The 26,925-nt window shown below is 37.1% G+C and overlaps 1 protein-coding gene and 1 pseudogene across 2 annotated transcripts in view; one reads left to right on the top strand and one right to left on the bottom strand.

The window, feature by feature from the left end:
• The window catches only part of LOC118551409 (protein phosphatase 1 regulatory subunit 12B), a 105,136-nt gene that overhangs the window by 54,519 nt on the left and 23,692 nt on the right, over nt 1–26,925 (bottom strand). The window lies entirely within an intron of this gene.
• LOC118551414 (large ribosomal subunit protein eL31 pseudogene) lies at nt 15,708–16,111 on the top strand (annotated as a pseudogene).

Raw genomic sequence — 26,925 nt, 5'->3', positions numbered from 1 at the left:
AACATGGATATTAATCCTACTTCCTGATACTGAGTTACATGAGCTATATGAGAATAAAACCACTCAAGAGGGCTTAAGTCTATGATCGTAACTTGACTAATGCTCTAGGGTTCCTAGCTGCCAGTCCAAGGCTCTATACCAGAGTATACTATAGCCTTTTTCTTCAAAATGATTTAAGTAATTTTTTTAAGTAACACAAGAGTATATTTTTACTGTAAGAGTAAAAAAAAATGAAAAGTAGCTATGTACAGTTTGGTATATATCCTTCTAAAATGTTTTCAAAACACATACTTATACAGAGACACATTTTTATGTATTATTTAGAATTTTTAAAAGCATAGAGACATATGTATTAACTGTGCATTTTTCTTTCTATTCAAAAATTTTTATAGACTTTCCATGTTAGTGGAGGTCATGAAGTCTACCTTTTGTTTATAACTGTAAAAGATTTCCAAACTATGAACATATAATTTATTTAACCATTCATTCTCCTGTTTATCTAAGTTTATATAAACTTAGAGTTTTTTCCCTAATGTTTTTATTACTACAAACAAAGAATTAAATAATATTTCTGGGGGTGCCTGGGTGGCTTAGTCAGTTAAGCGTCTGCCTTCAGCTCAGGTCATGATCCCAGAGTCCTGGGATCAAGCCTCGCATCAGGCTCCCTGCTCATCAGGGAGCTTGCTTCTTCCTCTCCCTCTACTGCTCCCCCTGCTTGAGGTCTCTCACTCTCTTTGTCAAATAAATAAATAAAATGTTTAAAAAAAAATATTTCCTTACAAACATCCTTCTGCACACGTTCCAGTAGAAGGAAAGAAATACAAGTCGGGGGGTCAAATAACTTGCATTTGTTTTTATAAATTCTTCCAAACCGCCTTCTGAAAAGGATTTACCCATTTACAAGACAGTGTTGAATAAGAGTGCCCAGTTTCTCAATTCCATACCAATATCCATACTTGACAGAACCAATATAAAAATTTCTATTAAAGTACTGAACAAAAATAATCAGTATTTCAATTTGCATTTTGCTGATTAATAATAAAAGTGGGAAGTTTCTCATGTTTATTTTTTTAATTTTAAAACAGCATTATTAAGATATAATTCACAGACCATACAATTCACCCATTTAAAGTATGTAATTCAATGGTATGCTTACTTTTCCGTGTGTGTGTGGTTTCTGTTTTTACTTTTGTTTCGGTTTTTTAGTATAGCCAGAGATAAGTGAATCAAACTATCATCACAGTCAATTTTTAGAAAAACTTACCACCTCAAATTTACTATTCAGGATTACCCTATTATCAGGTTAAACTTCTACTGCATCTAGAAAGCAGTCTTCTCACCCAGTAGAATCTGACCTAGATGATCACAATAGTCAAATATGAAGGGATAGGTAGAACCCCACATCTTCATTCCTTTTTGTAAAAGAATAGGATGCCATGAAAAGTTGTGTAATTCCATTCTTCCAATTGCAATTTGGCAAAGTCCTTAGGCAAAGATATGCCTAAATATGTTCTCATAAAACAGTCCTCACCAGTATATTACAAAAAGCAAGTAGCAGTAAGAAAAATATATCACCCTTAAAACAAACAAAAAAACTTTGTCAAACAACAGCACTTAAGCTGATTCTCAATTATTCAGTACCTTAAATATGCCAAAAATCAAAGAAAGTCAACAGATCATATAAATACACAGGAACCTATTATAAGTACTCAGACTTACATGTACGTTCCTGAAGTTAGCCATTCTTAATGTTTCAGATCTTATTACCACAGTGTTTTCCCTATTGCAAATATCCTCCTTCCCCTATAACCATATTCCCTTCCCACCTTGCAATAATCCTTTTTAATAAAGACTCTCCTTACTGGGAGGAAAAAAAAAGTTCTTGGAATAATCATAATTATTTAAACCATAACACTAACCAGAGGGAAAGTTGGCAATTATTATATGACTGAAATAGAAAACACATCTAAAGGATCTAAGTGTCTTTTTCCATGTGTTCAGCCAGAATTTTGCCATTAAAAAAACAATCTAGGGGCTCCTAGCTGGCTCAGTCAGTACAGCATGTGATTCTTGATATCGGGGTTGTGAATTCAAGCCCCACATTGGGTGTAGAGATTACTTAAAAATAAAATCTTTAAAAAAAAATATCAAGTACAACATGAAAAGCTACCACGGGGGGGGGGGGGGAAAGCTGCTGCTACATGAAGCAGAAACTGGCAGGATAGGGGACGCAGTGGAAAAAGATGTATGGTGTCTAGATAATATATAAACTAAATAATCCAAATATGATTTGTTGAGATGTAGTTGTCTGATGCTAAGGAACGTTTTCAGTAACACAGCTGTCCAATCTCTCCCTGATTTCATAAACTTTGTATGATGTTAGTCATGCACAAACCCCAAATATCAAGCAATATGCTACTTGGGCCTTAATATTTTACAGCTAATCACTAAGAAATCTGTAGCAATAGTCAATAGGCATTTACAAATAGCATCACACTGTTGGCACTGTGTGAAAATAGTAAACAATTGATTTGAGAATATCAGTTTTGACCTGCTAAGTCAATGATATAAAAAATCTGACAAAACGAGAATGTGGAGCTATAGGAACTTTCAAACACAGCTGGAGGCAATGTAAATTGGTATAGCCAAGAATGTGGAAAAGCACTATCTGGTAAAGATGCACAAACATTTGATCCTTCATATAACCTTTAGAAAAACTGTTAACACATTTACACATGGAACCATGAACAAGAATGCTCACAGTAGCATTATGAGTTTTTTGTTTTTATAATATCTTCATTGAGATGTAATTTACATACCATAAAACTTACCCTTTTAAAGCATACAATTCAGCAGTTTTTAGTGTATTTACAGAATTGTGCAACTATCACCAGCATCTAATTGCGGGACATTTCATTCCCCAGAAAGAAACCCCACATCCACTAGGCAACACTCCCATTCTTCCCTCTGTCTAGCCCTTGGCACCCACTAACCTACTTTCTGTCTCTTTGCCTATTCTAGGCAGTTCATACAAATGGAATCAATACACAGTCTTTTGCATCTGGTTTCTTTCACTTAGTATAATGCTTTCATGGTTCACCCACACTGTAGCATATATTGGAACTTCATTCCTTCTTATGGCCAATCATACTCCATTGTATGGATATACCACATTTTGTTTATCTATTCATCGGTTGATGGACATTTGAGTTTCTTCCACTTTTCAGTTATTAGGAATAATGCCGCTATAAACATTCATGTACCAGTTTTTGTGTGGACATATGTGGTAACTTTGCATTTAACATTTTGGGGAACTACCAAGACTGTTTTCCAAGGTGGCTATGCCACTTTATAATCCCACAAGCAATGTATGAGGTTCTAATTTCTTCATATTGTCACCAATATTTGTTAATGTCCTTCCTTTTTATTAAAACCATCCAAGTGGTAGGAAGTAATGTCTTTTTGTGGTTTTGATTTTCATTTCAACATTATGTTTTAAATAGCAAAACTAACATTATCATCCTAAAAACACTGTAAATATCCATCAACAGAAGATAATAAATTTTAGTACAATCATATAATGGGCTACCATATGACAATGTGAAAATGAATAACTGTCGCATGTATCAATGTAAAAATGAATAAACTAGTGCTATGTATATCAACACAAATAAATCTTACAAATATAATATTAAACTGTAGAGAGCACATAGCAAAAGGATATGTAGAATATGATGCCATTTACATAATGTTAAAAACATGTAAAACAACATACATTATTTAGGGATACATTCATATGAGGTAAAAGTATAAAGATATGTTCAACTGTATTGCTAATAGTCTTCTTTTTTTAAGCTAGTTGGCAGCTACACGGGTATTTGTTGTATCATTCTCTGCAAGGTTTGAAAGAGCTTATTAAAAATAATAAGTCATGGGGCGCCTGAGTGGCTCAGTCGTTAAGCGTCTGCCTTGGGCTCAGATCATGATCCCAGGGTCCTGGGGATCGAGCCCCACATCGGGCTCCCTGCTCCGCGGGAAGCCTGCTTCTCCCTCTCACACTCCCCCTGCTTGTGTTCCCTCTCTCGCTGTCTCTCTCTGTGTCAAATAAATAAATAAAATCTTAAAAAATAATAAAAATAATAAGTCAATGAGAGAAAAGGTCTGGCCATCACATCTGGTCCTTCTGTGCACTTTACAATGCTAGCAAGTATACAACCAAAGTTAAAGGTTGGGAAACAACTCAACAGTTAGATGGCATCTCATAAGACTTCTCAGTTTAAATCTGAATTTAAATCTGAATAAGGTCTATGAATTGTACCAATGTCCACTTCCTGGTTTTGATAATATACTACAGTTACCTAAGATGTTACTAGTGGGAGAAAACTGGTTGAAGGATTAACAGGACCTCTCTGTATAAGTTTCTATGAATCTACAATTATTTCAAAATAAAAGGGTTAAAAAAAAAAATTCCTGGGATCTAACATGGGCTACTGAGACAATAATTTGCCTACCTCTCTCTGAGCTCTGCATGAGATTCCTTTATCCAGACATTTTCAGTTCCAGTTGTTGGCTTACAGATTCCCCACTTCCTTTGTTTCTCCTTCTAACTTGCCACTGTCCTAATAATTCTGGCCTTTAAACTACTTACTAGTCCATGAGAGGGTGAAGAGAGGCGAAATTCTAATAATTTTAATATGCTACATTTTAACAGGCACCATAAAGGAGGGGTTTAGAATTACTAGATTTCCTTTTCTTACACTATTCCCAGAAACCACAGAAAATGTAATACTAACTTTCCTATTTGAAAGGAGTCTTCGAGCTGGTCCAAAATCACAAAGTAGGATATGCTGGCAGTTAGATGCAATCCCCTATTAGCTTAGGAAAAACAGTAATGGAAATTCACAAGTCATAACTGAAAGCCAAGACAAGCAGTAACCTGGCTGGAGAGCACTGCTCCTTGAGTCCTGGCCTAGGCTACAGGAGGCAGTCGAGGGATGAGAAACACACACATACTCATACACATAACCACAATAAAGTTCATCAAAAGCACTCCAATACTCTTTAACACAAAGGGGCAGTACTCAGATAATCTAGATCAGGTCAGACCAAAAGATGTGTAAGATCTTTTCTGTAAGAGTAAGATAGGTGATCGGTAGGGACTTCTGCCCCCACTAAAGTTCGGAAGGGAAATAGTTACTGTTCTTACACCAAGTAATTGCAGATATCGTCAGAGCCCGTTGGGGCTTTAATAACCGGAAAAGCATGTATGTATGTATGTTCATGCATGTAAATCTAGTGAAATCTGAATAAGGGGAATGGTATTAAGAAACAACTTATGTATATATCAGTAAAAGACAGCAATCTGTGAATAAGATAAAGAAACAAGAATAATCTTAGTAAAGCAAGTAACTGCTTTACAAATCCTAGTGCTATCAGTGCAATCCAATTACCCTAAGTAACCATGCGAAATCCTGATAAAAGGTGAGACTGACTTTCAAAGACCACAGATACTGGAGACCTTAGTCCTTCAAGTGTTAGAACAGAACATGACTCAAATATGAAGAATTCAAAAGGAATATGCGTAATCCTTTATTTGGAGAAGAGGTCTTAAAAGGGATGCACTCAAGTTCAGAGAAATAATCAGGACAAATCAGAAACATCTTAGACTAAATCAGTAACCAGAGCAGCTACAGCAAAGTAGAGAGAAGGCCTCTACTGATGCTGTGAAGACATGGCCAGGAAGGACAGAACCAAGGGAGAAGGCAAGTTTAAGGGCATAAAGCTTCAGGGCTCTGCTGTCAGGGGAGGAGGTAGGTGTATCCCCTCTCTAGAGTGGATAGAAATAAGCACAATAATCCAAAATTCAACTTATGTTCATAGAAATCGTCTGAAATATATTTTCCTCTTTATTCACAGGTCATCATATCAAAACCATGTGATAAATCTCTCCACTGGGGCAATAGCAGCCCTAGGCTGGAAACATTAGGTAAATAATGAAACTACTTGGCTCCTGAGTCTTCCACCTGCCACAGCATGACTTGCTCAAAAAGACTTGATGGATAGTGTGTGCAGTCTGAAGCTACCATGTGCCTCCAAATGTCGACTGTTTGGTCGTTGACCATAATTTGCACTAATAAAATTTATGCATTTGGATGCTGACTTGGAGTCCTGGCCTAAATTTTTTCCCACTGTTTAAAATATAACATCTTTGATTTTAGCAGAACAAATAAGATCCAAGAAAGGCACAATCCAGGCAATAAATCGTTGCTGGCAGCCATGGGCCAAATGGAAGCTAATAAAATTGCCCGAGGATAGGGCTAAACAGAAGCAAAACAGGAATCTTCTGGAGGCATTACCAGAAACTCATTAAAAGCAGAAGTCATAGAGGAGACATGGTACTCCTCATCCTTGTCCAAAAAGTAATCATGAAAATATAACAGCCAGTCAAGATGTCCAATCATGGCATAGTCAGAGTTCTGCCAGCACACGACTACTGGATCTGGGAAGGGAGAAGGTATTTCATCAACTTGCTCTTATGATTTAGACCCCTCAGGAGGGGAGTGAGACAATTCCCTCTGGCCAGTGTGTTCAGAAAAACTAGTTGAGATGTTCGTCTCAGACCAGCCGAACTTTTCTTGCTTTCCCAAGAATCTCATCAGAAAAAAATTATTATTTCTCAGATTAAAGGCATAAAAAGATTTTATCCCTCTGCCTTCATGTAAGATTAACAATTTATTCCAAATAGTTAAGAAGGTACTACCCCTCACAATCTTATGGAAAATTCAGTTTAGGGCGCCTGGGTGGCTCAGTTGGTTAAGCGACTGCCTTCGGCTCAGGTCATGATCCTGGAGTCCCTGGATTGAGTCCCACATCGGGCTCCCTGCTCGGCAGGGAGCCTGCTTCTCCCTCTGACCCTCCCCCCCTCATGTGCTCTCTCTCTCTCTCTCATTCTCTGTCTCAAATAAATAAATAAAATCTTTAAAAAAAAAAAAAAAAGAAAATTCAGTTTAGGAAACTGGAGTCTAACTTTCTCCAACCTACAACTAACTGGACTTTACTATCCTTAGGGAATGATAAAAAATAACAGACTTGAGCCCCTAAGGCGGCCAGGCATTCAGCAGCTAGTGTGATAGTTACATATTGGTCTTCTTTCCTCTAAAAGATGGAGATAACTGACTGAACAGTGCAGAAAGAAGCCTCAATTCTAAACCTCATTAAGATAAAATCAAGTTTTTAAAAAATATTTGATGTTTCTGTTTTTCTATTTTAGACACAAATACACATCCAAGTTCTCTGCAGCAAATATTATCCCTCGTTACCCAGAATAATGCCTGACACAAAGTAAATGCTCAATAAATACATATGTATTTAGTAAACAGCTGGATGAACGAGCAATTAAACGGTCTCTCTCGAGGCTTCCTTAGCTTCCTTGACAACTAACTAGTTCTTCAGCTTTCCCTATGATCACTCTTTCTCTTCCCAAACATGTAAATTCACGAAGGGTCAGACCTCAGTCTGCTCTTCCTGAAAATAACAGAGTCCATCTTCTTTCAGAACTTTAGTGAACACTGATTCATTCATTTAAGGAGTATACCGGGAACTAAGGAGATAAAGATGGTTGAAAAAAGCTTCCTGTTATCACGGACTCTTAGTCTAGCATAAGAAAAGTTAAATACAAATTTGTATAAAATGATATCACATGTAGTTGCTAAACTAGCATGAAGAACAAGATGTTATGAGGACAAAAGGGAAGGACAAATAAATTCTGACAAGGTAGACTTTGCAAAGAAAGTGACATCTAAGCAGAACCTTGAAAGATTTAGGAGGGATCTACTAAGTACAGAAGGGCAGGGAGGGCAATGTAAGCAAGGAGAACAACATGGTAAAATGTTCATGAGAAGTGCTCAGGAAATGGCAAGTAATAAATGTGCAGGTACGTGAATATGGTTGAGGAGTATTGGGGAAAGAAATTGGTAAGATGGGTTGAAAAACTTTCCATGCCATGGAAAGAGTTAGCCTTTTTACTCTCCACGTCAATAGTTCCAAAATGCAAAACTGCATCAGAATAACCTGAGATGCATGGAAAAAATACAGATTCTTGGGCTCTACCCCAGAGCTACTGAATTGGAATTTCCAGAGATAGGGCTGAGGCATCTGTATTTGAATGAGTATCCTAATGTGTAATAAAAATTGGTAACCATCAATAGAATTTTTTAAGGAAACATATTATTAGATAGATATTTTAAAGATAACTCTGAAGGTACTATTAAAAATGGACTGTATATGTGCAAAATTAGAAAAAGGGAGACCTATAGCAGACTATGGCAATGATGCATTCATTTATTCAACAACCATTTAAAAAAATATGTGCCTACTGGTTCTCATGAGAGATGACAGCCTGAACTAGGTACCAGCCATGTAAATGGAGATAAGAAGACAGAATCAAGAGACACGAAAAAGAACTGGTAAGTCCTGATGATTCAGTAGGTCATAGGGGAAGGAAGGAAGGGAGCAAATCCCAGTTTTCATCAATGATTCCCAAATTTGGATGAGCATCAGAGTAAAGAGTTCCTGGCTCCTACCCTAGACCTACTGAATCAGGTTCTTTGGAGGGTAGGACTAAGAGTCTCTGTTTTTAACATGTGCCCCCTGCATCAGCTGAGCATCAGTGGTGGGACTGACAAACGAGAACTAATGTCTTAGATGACTGAATGGTTTATGAAGAGAAGATGAGAAAAGAAGGAGGAGGAGCACAGGTTTTTGACTAGGATGAAAAAACAGTTTTGCCCTGGAAATACTGAGACTGAGGTAAATCTGTAAGACATGTAGATTAAGATGTCTAGCAGATGACTAGGAATACAAATCTGGAGTCCAGAGAAAAGATAAAGTCTGGCGAGGTCAGAGCTGGATAGATCTGGACATCACGAGTATATAAGCGCTAGATGAGACCATGGAAGTGGGTAAGGTTACAAATGGAGAAAAGGCAAGAGAGAAAAGTGGGTGTATCATGAACTTCATCTAAAAGCATACTCATCCAGTGTGACAATAAGTAAGGCTGATTGGTTGAAATGGTAGCTTGGTTAATCTCCCTATAGCTTTTTATAATTAAGTTTTAAATTATTGTTGTTTGCTTCACCTACACTTAAAACTTTCCTCATGAAATATCATTTGGGCTGATGTACTCATTTGGTCATTGTTTATCAATATTTTGTCCTTTTTCTGCAATCCTAAATGAATCATTCCTCCTAATGCAAAAAAAAAAAAAAAGAGAGAGAAAGAGAGAGAGAGAAAAGTGGGCTGAAGATGCAGGTCTGGAAAAAGAGTGGGTAGAGGAGGAGGAATAGTGAAGAAAGTGCAGAAGAGTGATCCAAGAGGTTAAGAGGAGGATCTAGAAAAAAAACAATGTTTTAGAAACTTAGTTTCTAAAACCAAGGTGTTTGGTGATAATTTTTGTTTATTTTTTTATTGAGGTATAATTGATATAACATTTAATAGTTTCAGGTGTAAAACATGATTTGATATTTGTATATATTGCAAAATAAGCACCACAGTAAGTCTAGTTAATGTCATTTTTCTTTTTCTTCTTCTTTTTTTTTTTTTTTTTGAGAGAGAGCACAAGCAGGAGGCAGGGGGAAGGGGCAGAGGGAGAAGGAGAGAGAGAAAATCCTAAACAGGCTCCACGCCCAGCTCAGAGCCCAAGGCGGGGCTCAATCCCACAACCCTGAGATCATGACCTGAGCCGAGATCATGAGTTGGGACGCTTAACTGACTGAGCCACCAGGCGCCCCACATAGTTTTTATTTCTAAGAATAGAGACAACTTGAGGGATTTTAAAGAAAAGAGGGAGAAAGGAGGGGAGAAGAGTGTGAAGACACAAATGAAGAGATAACTGATCTAGTAACATCCTGGAAGAGGTGGGGAAAGAGGATATTAGCCCCTGAAAGGGGGGAGGAGAAATGACAACAGAGACAGTTTGGAGGTGAAGAGGAGAATACTGAATGTGGGGTTTTTTGTTTTTTTGTTTTGTTTTGTTTGTTTGTTTGAGTAGATGATGATTAGGTCAGGTCTTAATAGGAAAGAAAGGAAAGATGTGGGTAGATATGGAGCCACTAGGGACGATTAAAACATTGGTAGGAATGAGAGACGATGGACTCTGAGAAACAAACTGAGGGTTCTAGAGGGGAGGGGGGTGGGAGGATGGGTTAGCCTGGTGATGGGTATTGAGGAGGGCACGTTCTGCATGGAGCACTGGGTGTTATGCACAAACAATGAATCATGGAACACTACATCAAAAACTAATGATGTAATGTATGGGGATTAACATAACAATAAAAAAATTAAAAAAAAAAAAAACATTGGTAGGAGGTAATGAAGGCCCAGATGAGGTATTTCATTTTATTTACTTAACAAATATATATACAAGCACTTTCTGTGCCAGGCACTGTTCTGAGCACTTTCATACATTAACTCAATTATCCCTCATACCAACTCTATGAGTTTGAAACTCTTATTGTCCTCATTGCACATAGGATGAAGCTGAGACACAGAGAGATGAAGTGACTTGCCTAAGCTAGTAAATGGCACAACCAAGACTCAAATCCAGATGGTCTGGCTCCAAAGTTGTGCTTTGAACCACTCTACTGTGCTGCCTCTTTAATACAAAAATCAATGTTTGCCATGTAGCCAATAAGAAATACCCTAAAATTTTATCTAGCACTGCTGAGCAGCTTAGGAGAGCAGGATTGGGAAGAGGCAGGGTAAGTACTGTGAACTTGACAGACTAAAGGAAGTAGAGGGCACTTATGAAAGGACAGTTGTGATGACTAGCGGACTGGGAGCCCAGCTGGTTCTAACTTCATAATCTATCTTAGATCCTAAACTCTTCTCTAAATTCCAACTGTTCAGTGCACATTAGTGGTTTGGTATCTTACCTGAAATTAAGAGAAATTAATAACCTAAAACCAAGCTCTACTCTTGCCCCACATCAGCTTCCTTTCTTGCCTTCCCCATTCCTATTTACAGTTTAGTATAGAATGAAAGAGGACTATCTTTCTTACAATTTTTTTCCCAGCGCCTAGTTCCGTATGTGGTAGGGAATGGATGCTTAATAAATATTTGTTGAATTTCAGCATTATTCTCAAAATTTAAAATTGTTTTTGACCTCTCCTTCTCCCGCTTTCTATATCCAGTAAGTGTCAATATCCTGTATTTTTCCTAAATGCCTATTCACCTCTCACTGTTCTCTTCGACCCCTTTCACTATTGCCATAGAGGCTATGATCATAAGCTATTGTGCATCTTTTGTTTCTCCCTCCTCAAATCAATCTATCCAATACAATTTTATCACATTAATCACTTAAAATACTATTCTTTTCACATTACTCCTTTGCTCCAAAACAGTCAATCTGTTTAATAAGCAGTTAGGAGATGGCCAACCAGCCAGAAACAGTGGCTTTCCCATTGATAGTAACCTCTATTTCTTCAAAATTTCTATACTAATTATCCAGTCTAATCATTCCATAATTGTCCTACCTTAAACACCTAGTTTTGTTGTTGTTGTTTCTTTTCATGTAACTATGTCTTATCTCACCAAACAGTGAACAAAGTTCTTGAAGGAAGAGAAGGTTTCTTTTACTTTTTTTTTATCCTGCTGAGACCTTAAGCACAGTGCAGTGGACAGAAGTATCTATTGTCTTTGACCAACAGTCTCCTGGCAACCATAAAAAGAAAGATACCAGGTTGAAGAAAATGGTCCCTGATGTACTCTGGTTTGGTCTATTATCCTATTACATTATTTAATATTTATATTACATTGAAAAAAACTTTAAAGATCCTTTCCATATTCCGGTACTACAAATAACAACTTCCAGTGTAATTTTTCTATCAAATGATACTGGTTTTATTTAATTCATTATAATTTCTAAAAGGATGCAATTCTAATCTTTATGGACAACACTGCATTTATACACCAATCCCCAAACTATGCTAAAAATATCTGTTTCATTCTTACTACAACTCTTGCATTTCTACCAATCCATTCAATTTAGTGTTTTGATTTGCTTCCAGCTGATTTCAAAGCTGTAATACTTATGACACAGCAAACGGTCTGAACTTCGCAAAAACTTTCTACATCAGAGACACTTATTCCTAACAGTTGCACTCGTCACTCTGACACACTGCCTGAAGGTCAAGGCTCTAAATTCTGCAATATTTTTAGCATCCAAAATCCTGGTTTATGTCCTCCTTCTTGTTCTCTTGGTCTTCAAAAGATATAAGAACATGATATTCGATTCCTAATTCTAAGTCCTAACCAACCGAAGTTTAAGTGATTATAAAAAAATCCAAAACAGAAAATGAATTACTAAGGAAAAAAAACATATACTTTGAAGCAAAGTTATAAGATGTGAAATATGAACCCTAATTCCAATTCTGATTATTCTCATTAAATTATTGGCTGGAACAATTCACTGCTCCTCCCTTGCTACCACCCCTTCCACTAATTAGTTTATTCACTGAACAAATATTTATTCCCAATGCCTAAAATTTAATAGATATTGTAGTAGATACAGTTAACACAATGGCAAATAAGGTAGGCAATAGTCCCTGCCCTCCCAGAGCTTGAAGTCTGGTTAGGGGAAGACAGCCAAAGAAATGAGAAACTGTAAGACTATATGACAAGTGCTATGACAGGTACGCTATCAGATACCAAGGGAAAACACAGGGAAGTACCTAACATGGGAAAAAACATAGTATGGGTAAGTTATGGGGAGGCTCCTTGGAGATAATGATGTTGAACCTGAGACCTGAAAAATGGGTAAGCAAAGAGAGACAATAAGCATTGGAGAAGTAGAAGGAGATGTATTAAAAAGAGAATACAAAATGACTGAGTAAATGAAATAATGTTGAAGTGCAGAATTCAAAGTTGGGAATGACAAAAGGTGAGACTGGAAAACAGGGCAATGACAAACACTGAAGGATTTTAAGGAAAGTATAAAATGTTCAGCTATTCTTGGCTGAAGTACAGGAAATGGTTGGGAAAGGCAAAGTAGAAGCAGGGAAACTATTCAGCAGACTATTTCTGTAACCCAGGTGAAAGATAACGACTTGGACTACAGTAATGGTGAGGGGAACAAATGAAAGCAGACAGATTTGAGAGACATTCTGGAGGTGCTATCCACAGAATATGGGGATGTAAGCTCATGAGAATACCACGTCTGTTTTCTTCCTTATTACATCCTCAGTGCTAATAAGTATCTAGCTCACAGTAAGTGCTAGATAAACACTGCCGAATAAATGAATCAAGAAAAGAAGGAGTCATAGATGTTACTCAGGTTTCACATAACAACTGGGTAGAGGGAGGTACCATTTACTAAGACAGGAAACACAGGGAGAGGAGCAGTTCATATAAAATATGTTGAGTTTGAGGTACCCGTGAGCTATCCAAGGACAGATAATGAGAAACACAGATGGATATCACTTACAAAGCACAGGAGAAGAGCAGATCCTCATGGAAATGTAAAATAATGGCAGCTTCAATGCCTCAATTAAAGCTATAGCTGATAACTGACACTTTTAAAGGATACTGTGTGTGGTATCACTCCAATAATCCCTTTAAACTTCCCAAGGTTAGGGGTGCCTGGGTGGCTCAGTCATTAAGCATCTGCCTTCGGCTCGGGTCATGATCCCAGGGTCCTGGGATCGAGCCCCCAGTCGGGCTCCCTGCTCAGCGGGAAGCCTGCTTCTCCCTCTCCCACTCTGCCTGCTGTGTTCCTTCTCTCGCTTTGTCTCTCTCTGTCAAATAAATAAATAAAATCTTAAAAAAATAAAAAATAGGGCGCCTGGGTGGCTCAGTCGTTAGGCGTCTGCCTTCGGCTCAGGTCATGATCCCAGAGTCCTGGGATCGAGTCCCACATCGGGCTCCCTGCTCGGCGGGAAGCCAGCTACTCCCTCTCCCACTCCCCCTGCTTGTGTTCCTGCTCTTGCTCTCTCTCTCTCTGTCAAATAAATAAATAAAATCTTAAAAAAAAATAAATAAATAAATAAAAAAATAAAAAATAAATAAACTTCCCAAGGTTAAAACTAATGGTTTTAACATCAAAAGTATAAAAAAATTAATATCCATTCCTGTTCTTTAAATCATTAGCAAATCTTTAATTTCTTGACCAAGGTGGTGGTAATTCAAGCCTTTGCTTTATAAAAATCCACTAATTTGTACATTTATGTTTTATGCACACTTTTCTATATGTATGTTAAATTTTGCAATATATAAAGGTTTTTAAAAACCTTAACAAGGGGCATCTGGGTGGCTCAGTTGGTTAAGCATCCAACTCTTGATTTTAGCTCAGGTCATGATCTCAGGGTTGTGAGATTGAGCCCTGTGTCAGGCTCTGTGCTCAGTGGGGAGTCTGCTTGAGATTCTCTCCCCCTCCCTCTGCCCTTCCCCCATTTGCACATGCTCTCTCTGTAAAATAAATAAATATTAAAGAAAAAAAAAAAAACTTTAACAAACCAGAAACAAGAAAATTCCTTAAGTTAATCAAAAGAAGTTATTTAAAACAAGGTAAACATCATTTAATGGAGGACTACTAGAGATATTCTCATTAAAAATAAAAACAAAGATGCCTTCTATCATTATTATAATTCAATACTGTTTGAGGTTCTGGCAAAGAAAGGTTTAAACCTTGGAGTCTTTGCAACAAATGGTGCCAGAACAACTGGATATTCACATGCAAAAGAATGAAGTTGGACCCTTACCTCATACCATATAAAAAGGGTTAACTCAAAATAGATCAAAGACCCAAATTAAGAGCTAAAACAGGGGCGCCTGGGTGGCTCAGTCATTAAGCGTCTGCCTTTGGCTCTGGTTATGATCCCAGGGTCCTGGGATCGAGCCCCGCATCGAGCCCCCTGCTCCCTGGGAAGCCTGCTTCTCCCTCTCCCATTCCCCCTGCTTGTGTTCCCTCTCTCGCTGTGTCTCTCTCTCTCAAATAAATAAAATCTTCAAAAAAAAAAAAAAAAGAGCTAAAATAAAACTCTTTTTAAAAAAGATTTTATTATATTATTTTTTTTAATTCATTAATTAATTTATATTTTAAGCTGGGCATGGAGTGCAATATGGGGCTTGAACTCAAGATCCTGAGATCAAGACCTGAGCTGAGGGAGGGGGTTGGGAGGATGGGTTAGCCTGGTGATGGGTATTGAGGAGGGCACGTTCTGCATGGAACACTGGGTGTTATGCACAAACAATGAATCATGGAACACTATATCTAAAACTAATGATGTAATGTATGGGGATTAACATAACAATAAAAAAATTAAAAATAAATAAATAAATAAATAAAATGCACTTGATGAATTAGTAAAAAAAAAAAAAAAAAAAAAAAGACCTGAGCTGAGATCAAGAGTCAGTTACTTAACCGACTGAGCCACCCAGGCCCCGCTGAAGATTTTATTTTTAAGTAATCTCTACACCCAATGTGGGACTTGAACTTACAACCCTAAGATCAAGAGTCACATGCTTCACTGACTAAGCCAGCCAGGCACCCCTAAAACTATAAACTCTTAAAAGAAAAAATAGACGTAAATTGTGTGACCTTGAATTAGGCAGTGGTTTCTTAAATACGATACTAAAAGCAACAACAACAAAAAATAGATAAATTGGACATCATCAAAGTGTTAGCTTCTGTGCTTCAAAGATTTAAATCTTCTTTCCAACCAGAGCCCGGCGGAATGGCTCCCGCGAAGAAGGATGGCGAGAAGAAGAAGGGCCTTTCTGCCATCAACGAGGTAGTGACCAGAGAATACACCATCAACATTCACAAGCGCATACATGGAGTGGGTTTCAAGAAGCGTGCCCCTCGGGCACTCAAAGAGATCCGGAAATTTGCCATGAAGGAGATGGGAACTCCAGATGTGCGCATTGACACCAGGCTCAACAAAGCTGTCTGGGCCAAAGGAATAAGGAATGTTCCATACCGTATCCGTGTGCGGTTGTCCAGAAAACGTAACGAGGATGAAGATTCACCAAACAAGCTCTACACACTGGTTACCTATGTACCTGTCACCACTTTCAAAAATCTGCAGACAGTTAATGTGGATGAGAACTAATCGCTGATTGTCAAATAAAGGTATAAAACTAAAAAAAAAAAAAAAAAAAAAAAAAGATTTAAATCTTGAAGGATAAAGGAAAAAAAATCATGACTGGGGCTCCTGGGTGGCTCAGTTGGTTAAGCATCTGCCTTCAGCTCAGGTCATGATCCAAGGGTCCTGGGATCGAGCTCCATGTCAGCTCTCCACTCAGCGAGTAGTCTGCTTCTCCCTCTCCCTCTGTGCTCTCTCTCTCTCAAAAATAAATTAAAAATCTTTAAAAAAAATCATCACTGTTAATAGATGCTAATATCTAACTGGAAATTCAGAACTTGATAAAACTGGTAAATAATGTAGTTCAGTAAGTTAAATGCCAGTCAGAACAGCAATAAAAAAAACAATAACTCTTTTGACAAAATGTACTGTGGTTAAGTAAGATGTTAATACCAGGGGAAGCTGGGTGAAGGGTATACAGGAATTCCCTGAACTATCTTTGCAACTTATAAATCTAAAAGTTTATTTAAAAAGAAAAAAAAAAGATGGGGCGTCTGGGTGGCTCATTTGGTTAAGGGTCTGCGTTTGGCTCAGGTCATGATCCCAGGGTCCTGGGATTGAGCCCTCTGGGCTCAGCCAGGAGTCTGCTTGGGATTTTCTCTCTCCCTCTCCCTCTGCCACCCCCCTCACTCATGCTCTCTCTCTCAAATAAATAAAATCTTTTTAAAAAATCAAAAACAAAAAACCTCAATGAGATAGCAATATATAAACACTAGAATGGCTAGTATTAAAAAGACTAACAACAAGAATAAAAAAGACTGACAATACCAAAAATTAAGAAGTGGAGCAAACAGAACTATCATTCATGACTAGTAGTAGCGTAAATGGTACAACCATATTGGAAAGCTGAAGTTATTAATAAAGTTAAAATTTCACATACTCTATAACCCAGCAATTTCATCCCTAGGTATTTACCCAAGAGAAAGGAAAATATATATCTACAGAAAGGCTTGTACCGTAGAACAATATTCATAGCAGCTTTATTCATAATAGAAGGAGGAAGAGGAAAAGAGAAAAGGAAAGAAAGAATCCAAAAGTCAATCTACAGGAGGATAAACTAATTATGAAAATTCACAAAATGGAATAACTACTCAGCCATAAAAAGAATGAACTACTGATACACCAAAAAATGGATAAACTTCAAAAACAAGTTCAGTTCAAGAAACCAAACATAAAGAAGCACATATTACTCCATTTTAAGAATAGCCAAACTAACCTAGAATGACAGAAATCACAATAGTGATTACCTGGGAAGAGTTCAAATGTAACTTTCAAGGGTGATGAAAATGTCCTGTTTCTTGATTTGGGTGATAGCTATATGGTGTATACACTGTCAAAACCCATCAAGCTGTATATTTAAGATCTATGCATTTTACTAAATGTAATATATACCTCAATTTTTAAAAATAAGAAAATGAGAAAAGTTCATCTGAAATTTTTAGACAGGTGGCCAGGGAGTGCTTTGCTGCAAAGGTAACATTTGAGTAAAGATCTGCAGAAAGTAAAAAAGCAAGGCTTGTGGATATCTGATCAAGTAGCCTCCTAGCCAGAAGGGATAACAGATGCAAGGTCGCTCAGCAGGAACAGGAACTGGAGTTTTTCAGAAACGGAAAGAGGCCAGTGTGGCTGGAGTGGAATGAACAAGAAGAAAAAGGAGTTCAGGTAGATAATCAAATAGTGATGGGGATCAGATCATATAGTGTCTGGTGGGTCACGACAAGGCCTCATTAAAGATTTTGGTCTTCATCTCAAGACTAATGGAAAAATCACCTAGGTGCCTATTAAGAATCAGGCACTGTGCTCAGACAGCTTACATAAAGCTTAGTAAGAAGCAAAGCCAGGATTAGAACCCAGGTGTATTTTAACCATAATCTTAACCATTTTGCTATAGTAACTCAACATAATAATAATAGTCAATATTTACTGAGTGCCAACTATTAAATGTTTGATCTAAAGGGCTTTCTATCAGGTCTTCCCAATCATATATTGTACTACAAATGTATTAACAAGGGTGACGCAAAGATCTTTTGAATGAAATTTTGTAATACTATTAAAAAATGTTTTGCAACCAATCAAAACTTAAAATAGGTAAAATTATATTTAATTTGTATGGCTACCTCTATAAACTTCCTAAATTTAGAAATAATAATTTTGGTATATAAAACTCCATTGCCAGAGAGTTTGCTACAGTGACTCCATAAAATAGCCCTTTCCTTGATCTTCCTATTTAATCATTTTCACCTGTATTTTTAATTTTAGTCTACATTGTTTAACACTAGTGAAGTTCTATGTTTTGCATGCACGTGTAAAATACATTATTTTTCTATTTAATTTGCTCCAATTTTTCCACAATATTTCTGACTAGAAGATGGGTGTGTCATAATTATCATCATGACCAACATCATCATTAATATATCTGCTATTATTAGGTGTTTCTAAATAAGAAATAATTGATAAGAATAAGAATAATTGATTTTGTTCATTTCTTGATTGCTACTTCTTGGTCTACTTATTTTTTATTTTTTAAATAGTGATTTTCCTTTTAAAAATTTTTTTAAAAGATTTTATTTTTAAGTAGTCTCTACACCCAAGGTGGAGCTGGAACTCACAACCCCAAGATCAAGAGTCACATGCTCCACCAACTGAGCCAGCCAGGCGCCCCTATTTATTATTAATAGATTTTAATGCTAACAATTAACCAAAGTCTGACTTTTAATAGATTTTATCCTGACATTTTAGGGAAATACAATGAATTTTTATACAAAACTCCCAAATCTCCCAAGTTTACCAAGTGTGCTATACAAATAATGTCATCTTCTGCACATGCCATGACATGAAAGAGGTTGGCAAGCCATGCATCATCTAACTGAGTAGACACAGAATTCTGACAATGTAAATCAAAGGAGCAATAGAATGCAAAAAAGGAAATCTCCCCCCTTCGCCCCAAAATGGTACGCATCTAAGAGATCTAAGAGGCCTTTTAAAAGTAAACAGAAGGTTTAGGGGCGCCTGGCTGGCTCAGTTGGTGGAACATGTGCCTCTTACTTTTGGGGTGGTGAGTTCAAGCCCCATGTTGAGCATACAGCCTACTTTAAAAAAAATAAATAAACAAAGTTAACAGAAGTTCTAAATGGAGAGGTGAGCCAGGACGTCAGAAAAGCAGCATGGGACGCCTTAGGGGGATCGGTCAGTTAAGCTTTTGACTTGCGCTGAGGATGTGATCTCGGAGTCCTGCGGTGGGCTCCGCGCTCAGCCGGCACTCAGCTTGCTCCTCTGCCCCTCCCCCTGCTCATGCGCGCTCATGCGCATGCTCTCTCTTTCTCTGTCCCTCAAATAAAAACAATCTTCAAAAAAAGAGAAAAGAAAAGCAGCAAAACCTAGGCAGAAAACTCGAAGCTTCTGAGTCAGACAGACCTAGATTCAATGAGACGTAGGTCAGGGCAAATTACCTTCTCTGATTCTACTTCCTTATTATTAAATGAAATAATACCACTTACTTGGTAGAGTTGTTGATGTAAAAATAATTTTAAAAGCAAAATGCATGGTGCAACACTTGGTACACAGTGGGCACTCAGTAAACAGTACTTGCTATAATCATGATACACTGTTATTTCTACCATGTTAAAACATTTGTAAAAATTAATAGCCTGGGAAAGAACAAAGAAAAATGAAAACAGTCCATGTGTTAGGGTGTTACCTGTACTAATGAATTGGTTTTTTCTTTTATATAATTTTGCTTTAATGCTATGATGTTACTTATCAGTAAATATAGAGATGACTAAATTAAATGTGAAACCAATACTTTAAAAGAACTCTGAGATTAATTCTCTTGAAATGTGAATAATTATAGCATGAGGATTCTATTATATTGAAGTTTGCAAAAGAAAAATACAACTACAGGGTATCATCCTTCTTCAAAAGTTCTTAAAAGAATTTAGAGAATATTTTACTTTTTCCCAAACTTATCTTTCATAGACAGAAAAGAATATCAAGCAGAAACTGGATCATTTTATAAATAAAACATTTCATTATATTTTATTTCTGTTACATGCTTATGGCATTCTTTTAGCTTCTTTTTAGAACTCAGATTTCTCATTTGTAAAGTGACAGAGGTGGATCAGATGTCCTCTAATGTTCTTTTTGCTATAATGTCCTGAATTTGATAATCCTATAACAAAACAAATACATAATGGCTAGTCCTACAACTCTACTTTCAAGTGGCCCTATAATAGTCTTTTACCCTAGAGTTGGTCCCCAGAGCTGAAGCCATTACTGACTCTTATCACTGAGTCCAAAGAGAGCTGGTGAGCTTAAAAATCCACAGGAGAGATAGCAAATGATTAATGATTTGGAAATTGATCTTAAATTAAACGGATGGTCATGTTCATTAGATTAGAGGAGGCTAAGGACTGAATTACACAAGGCTGAGGACCAAGAGTTGATAATCTAAAAATATACAAAGGCAAATTACAGATAATGATCAATATCCTTTTTTCACTTTTACTATGAAGAGGATAATAGGAAATGGATTCAATGCTAAATGGGAGCAATATGAACCAGATTATATCTTTAAAACTATGAGTTTCCCAATAACTGCAAAATCCCTAAGGGCAGGGACTCTGCCATCGTTGTATCCCAGCATCTACTAAAAGATCTGGCATCTAGGAAGTACCCAGTAAATATCTGGCCAAAAACAATTAATAAAGGATCATTCAAATTTTTAAAGATCCAACCACAGAAGTGCATTATGAGAAGAACAGGAATTTTCTCTTTTCTTGATATTTAAAAAAATGAAGGTTAAGAGCCTTCTTAATAATAATTTAGATACTGACTAGAAAGAGAGATAAAAATCATTATATTTTAAAATTATTCCCCTATAAAAACCCTTGAGCCTTGGTGATCCTGCTAAAGCACAAAAAGAACTGAAACAAGGCAAAGAAGTCTCTACTCTCACCTGAAAACGGATACCAATCAAAAATATGTTGCCTATTTTAAAAATCTACTAAGCACTTAAGAGTTCCAGCAGTAACATTCTCCTGATACTAGCCCAGTATGGCACTTGGTGAGACATGGGGAGGCCTTCTCACTTGGGTCTCTGTGCTGCAGGAGCTCTCCAACAGGTGAAGTGATTCTCAACAGATGGAACACAGCTCAGTCATCCTTCAAATCATTTTCCATTACCTCTGGTGATTTATAATGAGGTAAGTTATTCTTTTGACCTCATTTTTCATGCTATTTACTGTCAAAGGGAAACAATCTAAACATGGGGAGGAAAATCAATACAAGAGGCGTGATCATGTAACACATCCAAAAGACCCAAACACAATCTGCGTTGGCACTTTGCAGTCATATCTCATAGCTAGGCCAGTTGACTTAAAAAATAAGTAAATGAATAAAAACAGCTAACTAGGGGCGCCTGGGTGGCTCAGTCGTTAAGCGTCTGCCTTCGGCTCAGGTCATGGTCCCAGGGTCCTGGGATCCAGCCCCACATTGGGCTCCCTGCTCGGCGGGAAGCCTGCTTCTCCCTCTCCCACTCCCCCTGCTTGTGTTCCCTCTCTAGCTGTCTCTCTCTCTCTGTCAAATGAATAAATAAAATCTTTAAAAAATAAAAAATAAATAAATAAAAAAACAAAAAAAAAAACCAGCTAACTAAGAAACCTGGCAAAAATGTTGCAGAGAAGCAAAAAGAAAGTAAACCTGTTTCCCATGAAATGCCCCATATAAATAAAACATAGTTCATAAAACCATATACTCTACTGTAAAATTCATGTTCAATTAGAAGGGCAGATCTCTCCTCCGCCTCCAAGAGCACAACACAAGGTCAGCCAACCCAACCTCCATATGAATATTCCAAATGTCACTTCCATTTTCTAAGATAAGCACATCATTTGCCTACAGTTGACTGCCCAAAACTGTTGCACTTGTAATGGGCACTCTTCTCTTCCTATCTTCTCCCTTATTAGGCCAGATGCCTATAAAGAAAGTCTCTCTCTCCTTGTACAGCCAATTTACTCTTTATTTTTTAGTTTTCTTTGGAGGATTTCAAGTTGTTTTTTTTTTAAGAATTATTTATCTTAGAGAGAGAGAGAGAGAGCCTGCCTGTGTCGGAGGGGGTTAAAGGGGGAAGGAGAGAGAATCTCAAGCAGACTCCTCACTGAGTGCAGAGCCCAATACAGGTCTCAATCTTATGACCCTGAGATCATAACCTGAGCCAAAATCAAGAGTCTGATGCTAACTGACTGCACCACCCAGGCGCCCCTCAAGTTTTCTTTTATAACAAAGGTCAAGGGCTGGTGGTGATTTTAGGGGACAAGAAACCATATTACTGAACTGGAACTTTGAACACTATTTCAAAATAAGGGGAACTTCAGTTGAGAGTTAATGGAACTGATATGAAAAGGTAGTAGAGAAAGTTTACTCCATTATCATCATCACTGACAAGTATTTACACATGAAGGGTACTAATCTAAATTTGCTGAGTACCATGTCAAGCCTTCCAACAGTCAATATACTATACCTATATTAACTATTTTATTCAGTGTTCACAATTTACATTTTTTTAATTGATCACTGGTATCCCAATTAAAAGGTCAACACAAGAAAATGTGATGATAATTATAAAAATGAATTAATTACCAAAATTCAGGTCTAGTCAAGACTGGCTTGAAACGTCAAAATTCTGTTAGGCCATCAATGCCATTAAACCACGTGAGAGATAACTAGATATTATATGCCTCCCAAGAGAAACATACACCACCACCTATGATGTATTCTTGTTAAAAAATTCAAATCTGAATCAGATCAAATCTCTAGATCTGATTACCAGTGTATAGAAAATACAGGAGACAAAGGAACATGTTAACACTATAAGCATGTAGTCAGCAAAATCCAGATTGTGGGAAACTACAGTACAAACAATCCTGTTTTTCAACAAATAAGATGCAGAGAAAAAAAGTGAGGAGCAAAGTATAAATTAAGAGAGTCTTAAGATACATATGAACCGGGTGCCTGGGTGGCTCAGTCGTTAAGCGTCTGCCTTCGGCTCAGGTCATGATCCCAGGGTCCTGGGATCGAGTCCCACATCGGGCTCCCTGTTCGGCGGGAAGCCTGCTTCTTCCTCTCCCACTCCCCCTGCTTGTGTTCCTGCTCTCGCTATCTCTCTCTCTGTCAAATAAATAAATAAAATCTTTAAAAAAAAAAAAGATACATATGAACCAATGCAGACCCTACATGAATTATAATTCAAATAAAGTAACTGTAAAAAAAAAAAAATCCATGAACCATCAGGGAAATTTAAACACTGCTGAATATTTTACAATTTTAAGGAGTAAGTGTTCAATATTTAAGTGTGATAATGTGATTGTAATTGTTTTTATTACATTTCCATCTTTTAGAAATACATACTGAAATATTTACAAATAAAAGTATGTTATACCTAGGACTGGCTGTAAAATAATCCAGTTTAGGGATGAGGAGAAAAGGACCATAAATGAAACAAAATTGGCCATGAGTTGGTAAGTTTTGAGAATTCATTTATACTACTCTCTTTACTTTTATACTTTATATTTTAAAATATTCTACAATAAAAAAGTTTTTAAAAAAATAAAAAGAAAGTGGGTCACTAGACCAAAAATTCATAAGTACCAGTCAGGTTTTATACCATAATATATCATGGATATTCAGAGCAGAGCAATGTAAAATACTTGCCCCAAATTGCAAGAGAATATGATTCCAAAAGATTGTCACGATATGACAATGTTTAGGATACTAAGTACAAAATCTCTAAATTCTTACACAAACCCATCCCATAACTACAACATACTACAATATGCATTAGAAACCACACGTAGATCAATTTTCAATATTAAGAACTAAGGATTCAGTTTTCCAATTACACTGACTCATGAAATGAATATGAGCTCATCGTTGCCTGATAAAACTTCAAGCCCCCCAAATTTACTCAGTTTGGTTACAATCTAAAATCCAAGATTTAAGAAACAATTTTTTATTTTATTTTTTTAAAGATTTTATTTTTAAGTAATTTCTACACCCGGTGTGGGGCTTGAACTTAACAACCCTGAGATCAAGAGTCACATGCTCTACCGAATGAGCCAGCCAGGCGCTCCTAAGAAACAGTTTTTTAAATTACACTTCAAAAGCAGGGGGGAAATCCCCAATACATTCAAAGCCTCCTGCCTCAAGTCAACAAACTGAGCAAGCTTCAAACGAGGTTTCAATTCCTTGCCCTATATAAAATTCTGGGTCAAGATCTTTAATCTGGATTTATTACTACTATGTTGAAACACTAAAGATTTATTAAAGATCCCAAACTTCCATCTTTATACCATCTTTAGGTATAAAGGTATAAATCCACAAGCATAGATCAAAACAAATACTGATGAATATAATACTTTCCCTCCAATCCCCAAGAGCCATGATGCTAAAATAGAAAATCACTACGTAGCCAATTTCCTATTATAAATGATAATGCTCTGGACAGCATTCCCAAAATTCTAGTTCATTTCTAAAATATATCAATTGCTAAGGAACAACAAGAAGCACAGAGTCAGGTATAGAGTAGACATTCAATAAATGAATGTAAAAGAATAAATGGCAGAAGAAACTGTTTATTGGTACTAACCTCCCAATCACTGCTCCCCTAAGGCTGCCCTCCAGTGACAGTGCTAATGAGTGGGAAATGGGCCAAACCAGAACTGGGAAATAAAATAATCTCGACTAGCTAATCAGTCCTTCAGTAATAGGACTATAACCTTTTTGCTTCCAGAGTCAAGTTTAATATTCTATAATATTCTTAACTCATAAATAATGAAACCATTTTCATTATTTTGAATTAGTCAAAAGCCAGCTTTTTAGGAGTCTTCCCATATATTTTGGGTCCTAATTTACATTTAGAATCATACTGACAGTAGATCTATTTTTTCCTTCCAAAAATCAACAGAAAGATTAACTTACCTTAATAAGAAAAAACTTCAAATAATCTTCACAAAAGCCCTCAAAAACATTTCAATTGAAACTGTTCTTTCCAAGGTTATAAATGACCAAGTCCAATAGGTTTTGTGTTTTTTTAGGTCTTCTCCTCAATTGCCTTTTACATTATTGACCATCCATCCCTTGAAACGCCTCAATATCACTGTGCTGTCTTGGTTCTCCTCTGTATTAGTTTCCTGTTGCTGCTGCAACAAATTACCACAAAATCAGTAGCTTAAAACAGCACATATTTATTATCTTACAGCTCTGGAGATCAGAAGTCTGAACTCAGTCTCACTGTGCTAAAGTCAAATTCTTGGCAGGGCTTGCTCCTTCTTGAGACTCTGTGGGGAGACTCCATTTTCTTGCCTTTTCCAGCCTCCAGAGGCTGCCTGCATTCCTTGGCTCACAGCCCCTTCCTCTGATCACTCCCGTCTCTTGCTTCTATCATCACATCTACCACTGACTCTGCTCTCCTGCCTGCCTCCTATCCCATGAAGACCCTTATGATTACCTTGGACTCCCCTGGATAATCCAAGATAATCTTCCCACTTCTAGACCCTAAACTTAATCATATCTGCAAAGTCCCTTTTACCATACAAGGTAACCTATTTACAGGTTCTGGGGATTAGGATGTGGACATCTTTGAGGGGGCATTTGCCAGCCTACCACATACTCCTACAGCTCTAATGGGAACTTCTGCATCCTCTGCCTACCACCTAATTGTGTTTTTTGTTCTCTTTTATATTTTCTCCTCTCCTCCTCCACATTCATTGCTTCAACTCTCACCTTTATGTTAATATCCAACTCTCTCATTTTAAATATGAGGAAACTGAAGCCTAGATAGGGAGGTGAGGATTAGCCTTGAATCATAGATGCCTACAGGATATTTCTACTTGGATGTCTTCAGAGCTCCTTGTCCAAAATTGGACTGACTCCTATATCCATCTGAATAACAAAATTCTTTCAGACTCACAGGCTAGAACTGTATTATACTTTCCTTTCTCATCTGCATTCTCTCAGCTGGTTCTTTCATCTGTGTCTTTCCATTCACTCTGAAATCCAAATACAGCTTCATATTCCTTAATGTTGCTTTGGTTGGGTTCACCTCCCTGCTCAAACCCACAAAATTCTTCTGCTAAGGACTCCATCAAACATTCTTGGTCTGCTGTTTGATGTTCAAAGTCTTCTAGGATGTTATCCTCACTCGTTCCCTAACCCTCCAAACGCATCCATTAGGATCCCCCCCTTGTGTCCCCTCTGCCTGCATACCATACTTCTTCCTATCTCTCTGCCCACACTGCTCCATCATCATAGACTGTCTTCCTTCGACCCTCCACTTAGGAGTGCATCTTTCCCTGTTATCATAGAAATTATCACTCTAAAAGTAATTGTTTTTTATTTATCTGTCTCCAAACCAGACTGAATTTCTTGAGGGCAGAAACTATACCTATCAACAAACATACACTTTAACACCGACTTACAATTATTAGGCACTCAATATTAGCAGTAAATTAACAATCTAATAAAACCTCTAACAAGGAAGATATATAGTAAAGCATATCCAAATGATGACATACTATTCAAACGTCAAAAACTTTACTTTCAAAGCATATTTAATGATATAAGAAAACAATTACAAGGAAAGTTAAGTGAAAAAATCAGGAGACAGTATATGATACCAACTTTGTAAATATGCAGCTAAACACATACATATGAACTCAATATAATGTTAAAAAAAAAACCTGAAAGGAATACACTAAATTTTAGTAGCATATCTCTCTGAGTAGCCTGATTT

This window comes from Halichoerus grypus, chromosome 7 (genome assembly GCF_964656455.1).
Source record: "Halichoerus grypus chromosome 7, mHalGry1.hap1.1, whole genome shotgun sequence".
NCBI classification, from domain to species: domain Eukaryota; kingdom Metazoa; phylum Chordata; class Mammalia; order Carnivora; family Phocidae; genus Halichoerus; species Halichoerus grypus.
Note: the sequence above shows the minus strand (reverse complement) of the source record. Positions and strands in the feature narration are given on the sequence as shown.